The sequence below is a fragment of the Xenopus laevis genome, chromosome 1S (genome assembly GCF_017654675.1).
Source record: "Xenopus laevis strain J_2021 chromosome 1S, Xenopus_laevis_v10.1, whole genome shotgun sequence".
NCBI lineage: Eukaryota > Metazoa > Chordata > Amphibia > Anura > Pipidae > Xenopus > Xenopus laevis.
The window spans coordinates 184694831-184708385 of NC_054372.1; the positions used below are offsets into that span (position 1 = coordinate 184694831).

A 13555-nucleotide genomic window follows, 5' to 3' on the forward strand; every position below is an offset into this window, starting at 1 on the left:
CTGAGCTTTATCTATTGCGAGCAGGATCACTTGGCGCATGTGCATTTGGTATTGCAGTGCCATGATTATTACGTAGGTTTAAGGAAAATGGCGTCCGTGATGGAGGGGTAATGGCACTAAGTTTTAACGCGGACTTTGAGAGCCAAGAGGGAAATTGTAACAAATAATGTTAGCGATCAGGTAATGGCAAGGAGGAGGGTCTATGATACACTGTGAAATGTAGTGGAAGCCTTTCCTTGTCCTTTAATAAGAGGACCCCAATGGCTGCTATTTACTAAAGTAGATGCTAAACCACCTGCCCTTTGGTGTTTCTTGTCATCTATGGCAGGTAAAAATCTGGTTAATGGCACATTAGCTTCTTTATAGGTTGATCCCTGACCTGGAGGCAGAAAGGACCTCACCACTGTAGTGACCCAGTTAAAGGAAACCTGTCACCATTGTGTTAACACTAGGAAGGTAATAAGACTATTAAAAAGAACCACATAACTCATTTATAACACATTTATTTCAATCAAATCTCACTAAAAACCAGTTTAGAACTACTTTTGAAAATGTCCACAAGATCCTCACTGAAGCCCGACTTTACTGAAAGTCGTGAGAGCAAGGCATCATGGGTAGAATCAGCCCTGCAGACTTCTCTTGCGATATCCCCAGTTTCTGCAGTTGTCAGGGGCTGCAGGACTCAATGTGTGAATTTTATCGTAGTTTAGGAGTCAGCCATAGGAAGAACAACAGCAAACAGCAGGGAAGCACGGACACCGGTATGTTTATCAGCACCGAGGAGGGAGGGGGTGGGGGTGTCAGGTTTCACATAAGGAGCTACGTATTTTTGCCACATTACAGAGCAGGAGTAGCAGCTAAAATTTAACCACAGAGCTGCTGCTTTTTGCTCTAATTTACTAATTATGTTAAATTAATGTAATCTTGACAATAGGTTAATTTACCATTCACACACTCCCTCCTGGTGGCTGTATTTTTGTATTTAACCCTAAATCCCAGCAGTGTTTTTATCTGTTTGTGTTATATTACACAAAGATTCACACAGATTCATTCATATTGTATGCCACTCTTCCCCACAAGAGCCACACACCTACAGCAGCTAAGACTGATAGCACACAGGGCTGGGGATATCACTGACCCCATCTAAAAATCAAATGCTCTGTATGGCTACAAATTTATTGTTATTGCTGCTGTTTTATTCATCTTTATATTCAGATGCTCTCCAAGCCATGTTCCAGTCTCTAGTTTAAATCAGTGCATAGTTGCTAGGGTAAATTGCACCTTAGCAACCAGATTGCTGAAATTGCAAACTGGAAAGCTGCTAAATAAAAGCTAAAAAAACACAATAATAAATAATGAAAACTAATAGCAAATTGTCTCAGAATATTAATATCTACTTAATACAAAAAAAAAATAAATAAATAAATAAATAAAAAAAATTAACCCTTTGTCTGCTGGGAAAATGCTCTGATGTTCTGTACGTTCTTCAGCAGTCGAGCTGTTCTCTCTGCGTCGGTGGCTTCTGCCGCCTCTGCAGAGAGTGGGGAGGAATATCAGCCCCCTGGGCAATGAGGCTGGGGGGCTGTCATGTTGAAGGGCCAAGTTCATGCTCCAAGAAACAGTAAGTGCAAGTTTTTAGACACTTACATACACTTACATTACATTTATACTTTTACACAAACATTTTAAAGATTGCTATTTTTTATTTTGTACACTTTGTTTATAGTTGAGCCCCAAAGGACTGCACATTCTTAGTAGTTTTTAGCGTTTCGGAAATTTCCTAGTTTATTTCGATTTTCAATAGTAGTCCACACACACAATGTACTAATACAGAAGGTGTTTCAAACAATCCAAACAGAATATCAAGTCCTGGTGTGACATGAGTGGTGCAGAGTCTTATCACCGAGCATACTCTATGGCTAAGCATTGGCCGTTTGGCACAGCCCACACTAAGAAAACAGAGGGGTCCTGTTTCAAGATGGCAGCGCCTATGAAACCCTTTATATATGTAGGATATTTTCTAATACAGTTCAGATATAGACAAAAACAGCTGACTAAAGAGTTAACCTAAGGAGGGAAAAGATTTATATTACTGATGTCTAAAGGTGACAGGTCCTCTTGAAGGGCATGGTAACCCAACCACTATAATTATTTTGCCTTTTCAAATGAATCACTCAATTTCCACCTCTGCTAATGGTGGTGGAGTGGTCAAGCTAGAGGTCAGGGAGATCACTTTAAAGATATAATAATACTTTCATTACAATGAGTTTGCCAATGAGTAGCAGTAACCCATGACAACCAATAAGATTCTTGCATTTAAACAGGTGACTAGTAAATGCTACTTGCTGATTGGTTGCTATGGGTTACTGTCCCTGGGCAAACTTGGTGTGTTTTATTACATAAGCCCATATGACTTATCCAAAGAAATTATCTGAGCTGGGTTTGGTCCTTCTTTAAGTAACTTGTCTTTACTCTGGATTAAACAAATTGATAGGCCCTGGGGTGTTAATAAATCTCCTGTGATTTTCTCACTTATATGGATGTTCAAATGTTACTGGTGAATCTGTTTGTGGAATGATTCAGAACAGAAAACGAATGAGTTGGTGACTGGTTACTGCAATCTAATGATTTGTAATAACATTTTATTGGTTGGTAAATGAGGAGACCACTCTCTTCTAAACAGTTTTTTTACAGTTTTTTTAGGGTTTATTGTGCCAAATGTTATTTTTATTAAGATAAAGACATTATCATTTATTATTAGTTGGATAATTGGGAACAATTGAACCAGAGCTCTACTTTGGACCAAAACTGACTTTATATGGTTCCTTGACCTATTGTATGGCTCTTAATATGGATTTAAATCTCCCAGAACCCCTGTGAAGTTAGTGAATACTGGAAGCTGTACTTCACCATCAAATGAATAGCTGCAGATTTTGGCATTACAGTTTTACTATCACAGTTTTGCACCGTTACCATCTTGTTTTGCTGCCACCAGCTTGCCCTAGTTGTGCTATAGGTATTATCAGGCCTGGATTTGTGGAAAGAATATCTAGGCCCGGGCCTAGGGGGGCAGGATTTTAGGGGGGCGGCATGTTGCCCAACCACACCCACATTGGTTCAAAAACACTGAGGATGTGCTGGACAATCATTTTTTAAATTTCCCATGCGCCAATCCCCATTGATGATGAAAATTTGCACAAATAAAGAGGGGGAACAGGGGTGATGAATGGCAGTGGGCCTAGGGGTGCCCACTATGTAAATCCGGCCCTGGGTATTATCTCCCCATGCTTCCAGTGAGGGGCCATGACTAGTCATTCCTATCTGGAGTTCAGCCATACCTATGAACTTACTGAACGGCAATTCCTTATAATGTTTTGCAGACACAAGGAAGCACTGACAAAATGGGACGAATCAATCCAGTTAACCCCAGAAGATGCTGCTTTGTATGAGATGAAGGCGCAGGTAAGAGAAAGGATCTCATGTACCAAAGTTCAAGAAATAGTCACAGTCCACCAATTATTTTTATTGTCACAATTGCAGCATAACTTTAGCACAAACTTGTGGCAAATAGTACAAGCCCGAAATATATGCAGCTCTTAGTTAACTTTGGGTATCTGGTATCAATTCTTTTGCATAGGAATGTAAAGGCTACATAAACATGGCAGTCACTGCCTGATATCACTTAAATCAACCAGTGAATTCTCCCAGTCTGGTGCATTTTATTTCCTAAAATAAGCACTGGTCCAGGGGAAACTTATCTCCATTCACTGGAGGGTTCCTAACACATTGGTATCCACTCAGTGTATGGGGGTTTCCTTGTCCTTTAAATAGATAGATAGGTGCTTCAATTAAAGGGATTCAAAGCAAAATCCACATTTTGCCAAATGGCTAGACACCTTATAACAGCATCCCCAAAAGAAACACATCAATCTCATGCCCATAGGTCATATTGTGGTGGTGACATTCTTATATGGGCCTAGTTTTGGTCATATATTATCGCCCTTTAATGAATGGATGCGGTGGTGACATTAGTAACTTCCAGCTTTGAGTTCCTTGTGTCTAATGATATATACATTTTACATAACATTTAAAATAAGCTATACACTAATAAATGTATGTATGTATAATTTATCTGTGCAGCAGAATAATACATTACTCAAATAAACAGGGTAATTACAATAATAAGTACAAATAAGTATAAAAATAAAATACACATAAATATAATGCATAGTTACATGACACATTAAGTGCTTATTGTCAAGGAGACAAACGGATGAAGGTCCCAGCCCCATAGATCTTACAGTCTAAATGGGAGGGTAATTTACAGACCCAGATCAGAGGGGTATTAAAGTGCTGTAGGTTATAGTGGGTGACATTGCCATATAAGTGCCAGTTCCCAGTTCAGGGAATTCTTTGAGTTTAGATCTGAAGGCATTGAGGGAGGATTCTCTTCGGAGAAATTCAGGAATGGTTTTCCAAATATAATACAGAAGGGTTTAATAAGGAGTGGGGGGGGGGGTACAACCAAGCGGTTGCTCTGAGTGGAGGATTCGGCCAGGAACATGTAGAGAGACAAGAGATGAGATGTAGTTAGGTGCAGAGGAATGAAGGGCTTTGAAGCTTATGAAGAGGAGTTTGTAAGTCATTCTTTGTTTTATAGGAAGCCATTAGTGATGGGCGAATTTGCGAAAAATTTGCGAAACGGTGCCGGCGTCTCGTTTTTGACGCCGGCGCCGTTTCGCGAATTTTGAAAAAAATTTTTAGACGCCGGTGACTTCTGAACATTTTTTTTAGACGCCGGCGAATTCTGAACAATTTTTTTAGACGCCGGTGAATTCTGAAATTTTTTTTTACATTCGCCGCAAATTTGCGCCTGGCGAATAAATTCACCCATCACTAGAAGCCATGATAAGGGCTTCAGCAGGGGAGGGGAGAATTCTGGCAGCAGTATTTAATACAGACTGTAGAGGAGAGAGATGGGAGTTAATGTCCCCATAGACGCAAAGATTTTTCTTGCCGAACGACCGATTTTAGCGAAGTCCGACCAATCCTTCGAAATTATCGTGCGGTTAGTGAGATTCGAACGATCGTACATCTTACGATTTTTTGTCCGACATCTGTCAGAAAATTGATCGGCCAGGTTAAAAAATCTTTGTCGGTCCCAGTGCAATCTATCTATGTGTGCAGGGCCAAGCAGGCAGCTACTCTTTGTTCTCCTGGCAATATCGCCTGAAATGGTCTTTTTATTTGATGGACAATTCGTACGATCGTTTCGAGATAATCGTGGTCTCACGATGACGATCGGATCTTTTAAAAATCTTTACATCTATGGCCAGCTTTAGGGAGGCCAGTTAGTAGAAGGTTACAGTAATCTAGTCGGGATAGGATGAGAGCATGCATGAGCGTCTTGGCTGTAGCAGGTTAAAGAAGGGGAGGGATTTTGGCAATATTGCGTAAGAAAAAGTGACACGTTTTAACAGTGGTGTTAATATGATCAGAGAAGGAGAGAGAGGAGTCAAAGATTACCCCCAGACAGTGAGCTGAGTTGACAGGGTTAATGAGCATGCCATCAATAGAGATAGTAAATAGGGAAGTAGGGTCAGGCTTGTGGAGACTTCCTTTCATCTTATACAAGTTTTACTGGTGTGGGACCTGTTATCCAGAATGCCTAGGACCTACGGATATCAGGATAACAGAACTTTGTTTTATATAGATCGTCATGCCTTCAGTTTACTAGAAAATCAAATAAACATTAAATACACCCAATAGGCTGGTTTTGCCTCCAATAAGGATTAATTATATCTTAGTTGGGATCAAGTACAAGGTTCTGTTTTATTATTACAGACAAAAAGGAAAATTTGGATTAATTTGATAAAATGGAGTCCATGCGAGATGGCCTTTCCATAATTCTGAGCTTTCTGGATAATGAGTTTCCGGATAACAAGTCCTATACCTGTACGTCATTATTTGGTTATGTCTAAAGCCGCCCCCTTTCACTTCTCATAGACAAAGTGTCACATATCAACAAGTATGAACTGATGTTTGTAATAATCGGTAGAACAGGACTAAATGTTCCTTTATCCTGCAAATTCAGACTCCCTGATTATTCGGACATTCCATTACAATATGGTTGTCATCAATACTGCCAGCCACAACACAGTAAAAATGAACGTTATTTTATGAAGCCTGCGATACTTTCCGTTTTTTTTTGTCTCTTTCAAAAAAATGCGACACGATTCAGAGTTCCTGTTTCAGCCAAATTATAAGTAAATATGCAAATAATGATGTATTAAGGTTATTAGTGTAACATTAACTTATTCTAAAAGGAAATAATAAATCACTGCAAAGTTATTGCAATTTAAAGTAGGCTTGAAATAAGGTTATTAACAACATTTGCCATAACCTTGTAACCCTTAACAACCAATTAGATGTTTGTTTTCATTACTGTTACAGCAGTAGGTCTGTAGATATTAATTGCTGATTCGTTGCTATGGGTTACTGCTACAGTTCCAAACCTTTCTTTTCATTCCAGACTCACATGCTTTGCATATTTAGAACTTAGGCATCATACAACTTAGGACTCATACATCTCAGTGGAAAGTACAGTTGGGATAAAGATGTTCACAGTCACTAATATTCTTGTGTAATGGTTTTAAGAACCAACGCAAGTGGAAATCTGAAAGAAAATATTTGTTATCATTCCATCCAGTGATCCCCAAACTAGTGGCAATTTAGAAATATGTTGCTCCTCAACCACTTGGTTGTTGCTCTTAGTGGCCTCAAATCAGGTGATTATTTTTAAATTCCTGGTTTGGAGACAATTTTTAGTTGCATAAAAAACAGGTGTACTGCCAAACAGAGCCTCCTGTAGGCTTCAGTCCACATAGGGGCTACCAATCACAGCCCTTATTTGCCACTCCCATTGACTTTTTCATGGTTTTGTTGCTCCCCAACTCTTGAATGTGGCTCATGGGTAAAAAGGTTTGGGGACCTCTGATTTAAGGTATGCCAAAGAGGGTAGATCAATAGAGAAAACATCTTCAGTTTTTCAAGGGATTGGGTCAACATTTGCAAAGTAGAGTAAAGTTGAAATTTATGGTTGGAAACACTTTGGAAAATCAAAGTAGATGGCAGCCTAGTTCTCTACTGGAAATTACACTGGGTTATTGTGAGTTTTAGAGAAGTGTAGTTGCGGCCCCACCTCCCAGGTTAGCAATCAATGGGGGTTAGCTAGAGTCACTGGGGATACCTAAAATATTGACCTCTACATAATAACATAATAAGTGGTTGAAAAAAAACACACGTCCATCAAGTTCAACCTTTTAACTCTATTTCAACCTGCCTAACTGCAAATTTATCCAGGAAGACAAAATAAACCATTTGAAGCCTCTCCAATTTGCCTCAGAGGGGAAAAAAATATCTTCCTGGATGGCAATGGGACCAGTCCCTGGATCAACTTGTACTATGAGCTATCTCCCATAACCCTGTATTCCCTCACTTGCTAAACACCATCCAACCCCTTCTTAAAGCTAGCTAATGTATCAGCCCGTACCACTGATTCAGGGAGAGAATTCCACATCTTCATGGTTCTCACTTTCAAAAAATCCCTTCCCAAATATTTAGGTGGAACCTCCTTTCTCCTAATGGGAATGGGTGACCAGCTGGAAAGACCTACTGGTAAATAAAGCTCTAGTGGATAGGGCTTTTATTGCCTTTAATCTGCATAAATCGAACACACCAGAGATGCAGTTGGAACACAGATACCTGTTGACCTCGGATGGTGGCATTACAATTTCACCTTGACAGCAGATGGAACTACAATAATGGTTATGTCTGTACAGGTATGGATCAGTTATCCAGAAAGCTCCATCTTATCCATAATTCACATTTTTAAAATGTGATTTCCTTTTTAAAAATGCCTTGTACTTGATCCTAACTATTACAGTATATAAGTATAATTAATCTTTATTGGAAGCAAAACCAGCTTGTTGGGCTTATATTAGGAAACAGTAACCAGTTTAGAAAGGTCAGGAATGTATTAATACACTTGGTAGTCATTGTTAAAAAATAAAAAGGAAAAATAGAGGAATAGTTATAATGTCACAAGAGGTTAATTTCAATGCACCATGTGCACAGCAAATAATATACTGTTGCATGTAGTTTCATTGTATGACTAAGGGTACAACTACACAGACAATTTCCCCGAGATTGTGCCAGATCCGACGCAGGCGGATGTGACGGGAAAAAAAGGTGAGGGACACAAATGTCGGATGGTGTCGCAGAGTTCATCCGACACGACGCAACTGTCGGATACAGATGCAGCATGCAACAAGACAAATGCTGCAACACCATCCGACGTTCCTGTTGCTTACCCTGTTTTCCGTCGCATCCGACTTGATGGCTGCGTTTTGGCACAGAGCATCGGATCTGGCACAATCGCGGGGAAATCGTCTGTGTAGTTGTACCCTATGGCCTCTTAGCTATTATTATCATTATAAGCATGTTTTTTCAGTTCAGTCATTTTCAGATAGTTCACCACAAATAAAAACTTTTTTCAATTACTTTGTATTTTCTGTTTGAGATCTTTTGAAGAAAAAAAAGATACATTTTCACCTTCTTATGTCTTTCTGAAGCAGCTTGGGGTGGTGTGCAGACTCTCTAACTGTTTTAAACTGATACGTTTAGTTGATCGATTTTTTTATCTTTTATCTCTGATACATTTTTTTATGATACAATATTATTCTGACCCTTAAAAGTATCTCTAGCAAATCCTGAACTAGTGTAAAGCCGATAAAATCCATTCTGTCTGGCTGAAGAGGACACAAGGTTGCAACACTGCTGCTGTGTCTCTATTAACTGTAATTAGGTTAGCTCAAATGGAAACCACAAGCACAACCAAAACAGTCATACCGGTATATATATATACATTAAATGCACTAAAGCTTGCGTGCAGAGAATAGGAAGTGCTTGTTCTGTATGTCACATCAGCTAAAATACATACTTTGCTTCTTTTATCCAATTGCTGCTTAATTTGCTTAGAGATGATCGTTTTGGGTGACTGTAGCCCGTACCATGAATAGAACTGTAAATAACAAAATAAATGCATCCAATTAGACTTTAGGATTTATTGTATATATTGTGTTATTAACTGTTTGTGGGCAGATTGAATCCTTCTGCTCTCCAGTTACAGCACTACAACATGCAACTCTCTCTTAACCGGGGCCAAGCAGAATAGTGGAGGTAAAGGACATCCAAGCTGTCAGAAAAAAATCTAGGATGCCGGTGCTTCTTTAATTACAGCAAAAGATTTGTTGAAGAACAAAACTGCATAAATATTTCTTCCAACAGTCGAGGAAAACATATTCAAAAGGAAAACAGAGAACTGTTCTGATTTTGCTCTGCAGGATTGAGATCTTAAACCTCATATTTTTTCCTTTGTCTTTTCTGAGCAGAGCAACGTCAGAACAGTCCTCTGTTTTCCTTATAAACATGTTCCCATTGATTGTACAGTCAGACGAAATGACCAGCAGGTGGTGCTGTTATACAAATAAAATTCATTTTATTACCAGTTCAACAGCAGAAAAAAACAAAACAAAATGTATGTAAATTGCAATAGAGCCATGTACTTTAAAGGCAGAGACACACATGGAGATTTGGGGAGATTAGTCGCCCAGGGTTTAGGTTAATACACATTTAGTTGCCTCTGAGAGGACAAGAGTGTTAGAAGTCTCCCTAATGGCATATCAGTGAAACCCTATAGACGTCAATGGCAGGTGTGGCTATATAAGTTTAGCAAATACCGGTTGCATTATTAACTACTTTAATTGAACGTATACCTTTCACTATTTCCATACCTCCTATAGAGCAAGTATATACAGCAAAAGGGTTTTGTGTGGTCGGATGTTATGATCTAGGTGGGATATAATTACTATTTTGTATCACCCTGTAATACCAGGTCCATACATCTCAATACTTTTTAATTGTTTTTAACCCCATCAATTGTTCTTTTGTTTTTAACGGACCAATTAAATGTTACGTTTTAATACCAGCCTAAACACACGAAGTCTGCTCTAAAATGAATTATCCTAATAAATGACACAAGGCACTTTATCAATTGAAGGCACTTGATATTTATTTCTTGTTCTATGAATTCATCAAGAAATAATTACACAAATGATTCACCAGTATTGATAAAATTAGGGATGCACCGAATCCACTATTTTGGAATCCTGAATCCTTTGTGAAAGATTCGGCCGAATACTGAACTGAATTCGAACCCTAATTTGCATATGCAAAATAGGGGTGGGAAGGGGAAAACATTTCTTACTTCCTTGTTTTGTGACGAAAAGTCACGCACTTTCCCTCCCCGCCCCTAATTTGCATATGCAAATTAGGATTCGGAGTCGGTTCGGCTGGGCAGAAGGATTCAGCCGAATCTGAATCCTGCTGAAAAAGGCCGAATCCTGTATTCAGTGCATCCCTAATAAAAATGAATTTATTGAAAATGATGCACGATGCACATAAACTTTCCTCTACTTTGAATTAATCACAATTTCTCCTTTTCTTTTTCACTATACTACGAGTATAGTAAATGGATGGTGCAACACAATATAACTCTTCTGATAGCTCTTCTGTATAATAACTTTTTTTGGATTTGTATTCACATCCATTCTTCTTAAATTTTTCCTTTTCGGCAATGACGATATATTAGAAAGTGCGGATCAAAAAAGATAGTAAAATAGTAATCTACAAACAATGCCTTCCCGCCGGCTAGAATCAAAATCGTTGGTGGGATGGCTCTTGAAGCAATTAATTTCCTGAAGTCGCACGAAGTTTCTTCGTAAGGCAACTTCAGGCGGCTTTGGAAAACGAAAGGCTCCAAGTGCCATCCCGCCGGCGATTTAGATTCTAGCCGGAAGGCAGTTCAGGGAGATTAGTAACCAAAAGAAGTTCATGTACAAGTCAAAGGCAGAGGTCCGTTGAGCCATTTGGAGATGATAATAACCTTCCTGACTTTTGAGGCTTTTTTTTCAGCGAAAAACTCGCTTTGTACGAATCGAATAGAGATTATAATTCTTGGGTTGGAACTATTCGATCGAGTATTAGACATTCAAATTTTTTCTTAAATAACCTCCCAGTCGAATTGTGAGTATATTCAAAATAAAATAAAAAATCTGATGAATTTGAATTTTGAACTTTGATAAATGGGCCTCTAAGTTGCAGTATTGCATCGTGACTCCTGGGAAATGTACCAGCTCTTCTAAAATTAAAATGCTGGCAAATATAAACAGAACATGTTTACACAATGTGTCATTTACAACTTTTTGTTGGATTTTGAGCGGCAACAAAAATGATTTAAAATAAATAAAGTAAAAAAAAAAATTGGATTGAAAGAATTCCCTTGACATTTTCTATATTATTTTGCTGTCTGAATTTTATAGGGGTGAGTGACTTGATTTGTTTATTATTTGTGCACTCCATGTAAAAGTCAAATCCTTTGTGCTAATATTTACAGTACAATGGGTTTCATGGCGTCGGTGTAGCTGTAAGTGACATAGGCACATCAACTGCTTTCTAAGTAATCAACTACAAGAGTCCTCTGCACTCAACCCATTATCAATATATTTAAGACAGAGACATTTTGTGCATACTGCTACTAAAAAATGCCTTACCCTTTAAACAAAACAGGCATTGTTTGTCCATATATTGCAATATATTTAAGCTGAACAACTACGTCAAAGTCATACCATATCTGGCCAGTCCTACACTTAATTTCATCTGATTCATTAAGAATTCAATTGGTTAATTATACATTTTACAAAGGGACTAAGGGGCATGTTTACTAACATTGGAGATAAATATCTGGAGAAATTTCTGGAGATGTTGCCCATGGCAACCAATCAGCAATTAGATTTAAACAGCCACAGCCAAGTTAGAAAACAAAAGCAAAGATCTGATTGGTTGCTATGGGCAACATCTCCAGAAATCTCTCCAGATATTTATCTCCAATGTTAGTAAACATGCCCCATAGTTTTACCTGCAATTTACTAGCTGCTTTCAAAGTAAAACTCCCAAACTTGGCTGCCCCGCCTAATGGTTTTAAAAAATAGTGGTGAGCACAACTTTCCCTTGTTTGTTATAGTTATACAGGAGCAGTGACCAGCTCCATGTTGTAGCTCCCACCCCTCCCAGCTATAGTCAGGTGATCCCACTGGTGTCTAATAAAAGGGCAGCCAAGTTTGGGAGTTTTAGTTTGAAAGCAGCTAGTAAGTTGCAGGTAAAACTTAGTCCCTTTGTAAAATGTATAATTAAGCCCCCAGAGAGGGGCTGGCGAGGAGGGGATTTTCTAATTATTCATAGAGTAAGCAAACCCTACCGTCTGGGCCCCCTGTTCTCCGTGTGACTGCGGGATCTGTTTCCTCTGTGTTTACACCACTGGGTACAACCTTTCAGGGGCCTATCAGCTCCCAGCGGGGGAAGTCCGGACCAAGGAGGAAGCTTCGGGTAAAAATCCAAGTTCACGGTAACAGACAAGGGATCAGGAATAAGCATAGACAAATCCAGGCAGTAGTTCAATAGGCAGCAGATGATTAGCAAAGTCAAGGTTCAGGCAGGGTCAAAAGTCCAGGAATACAATAAACACGAATTTAGGAACACCCAGGAATGCTTGAAACAAATCCTATTATCGGGCATTGAACCCGTGACATTGGCGTCCTTTTATTTTAGGGATGCACGGAATCCAGGATTCGGTTCGGGATTCAGCCTTTTTCAGCAGGATTCGGATTCGCCTGAATCCTTCTGCCTGGCCGAACCGAATCCTAATTTGCATATGCAAATTAGGGGCAGGGAGGGAGATCGCATGACTTTTTCCTCTTCCCACCCCTAATTTGCATATGCAAATTAGGATTCGGATTCGGTATTCGGCTGAATCTTTCGCGAAGGATTCGGGGTTTCGGCGAATCCAAAATAGTGGATTCGGTGCATCCCTATTTTATTTTGAATTTTGGCGCCCGATTCGACTTGGTGACGGCATGCGTCTGCGCGCCACCATCACTACGCTTGTGTCGCTGTCCACGTGGTGGCTATGGGCGCTGCCATCTTGGACGCGGCGCTGAAGAGGAGCGGAGTGCCATCGGTTGCTCCTGACACACCACCTTTGGGAACTTAAATGGGAGAAGAGATAATACCTTTACCAAAGAAAGCTATAGCATCACCCGAAGTAACTTAAACCAGCAAAATGCGTTTTATTCAAAGCAGGGATTTCCACAAAAATAAGACAGTTTTCAATTTTTAATATCATATACAATAGATCCAGATGCCAGTGATCCAACTTTTACTCTGCTGTGCACGCGGGCAGTCTGGGAGAAATCATGGGTGTCACTTGCAGTTATGGCAAGATGGCTGCTTGGAGCTAAGTGGAAGGGGGGCTCCTGTCCTGAGTTTAAGTTGGGCCCAAACAAATTGGTACCCCTAGTAAATAACACTTGTGCATCCTGATCCTTTAATTGTATAAATAGCTCTCCAGGAAAATCTGAGAGTAGAGCAGCCCTTTTAT

The 13555-nt window shown here is 39.4% G+C and overlaps 1 long non-coding RNA gene across 1 annotated transcript in view; it reads left to right on the forward strand.

Moving 5' to 3' along the window:
• Window positions 1–423: 423 nt before the first annotated feature.
• The window catches only part of LOC121399536, a 35103-nt gene continuing 21971 nt past the window's right edge, over window positions 424–13555 (forward strand). The window contains exons 1-2 of the long non-coding RNA XR_005965125.1: window positions 424–761; window positions 3381–3462. This is a non-coding gene — a long non-coding RNA (uncharacterized LOC121399536). The remainder of the gene's footprint in view (window positions 762–3380; window positions 3463–13555) is intronic.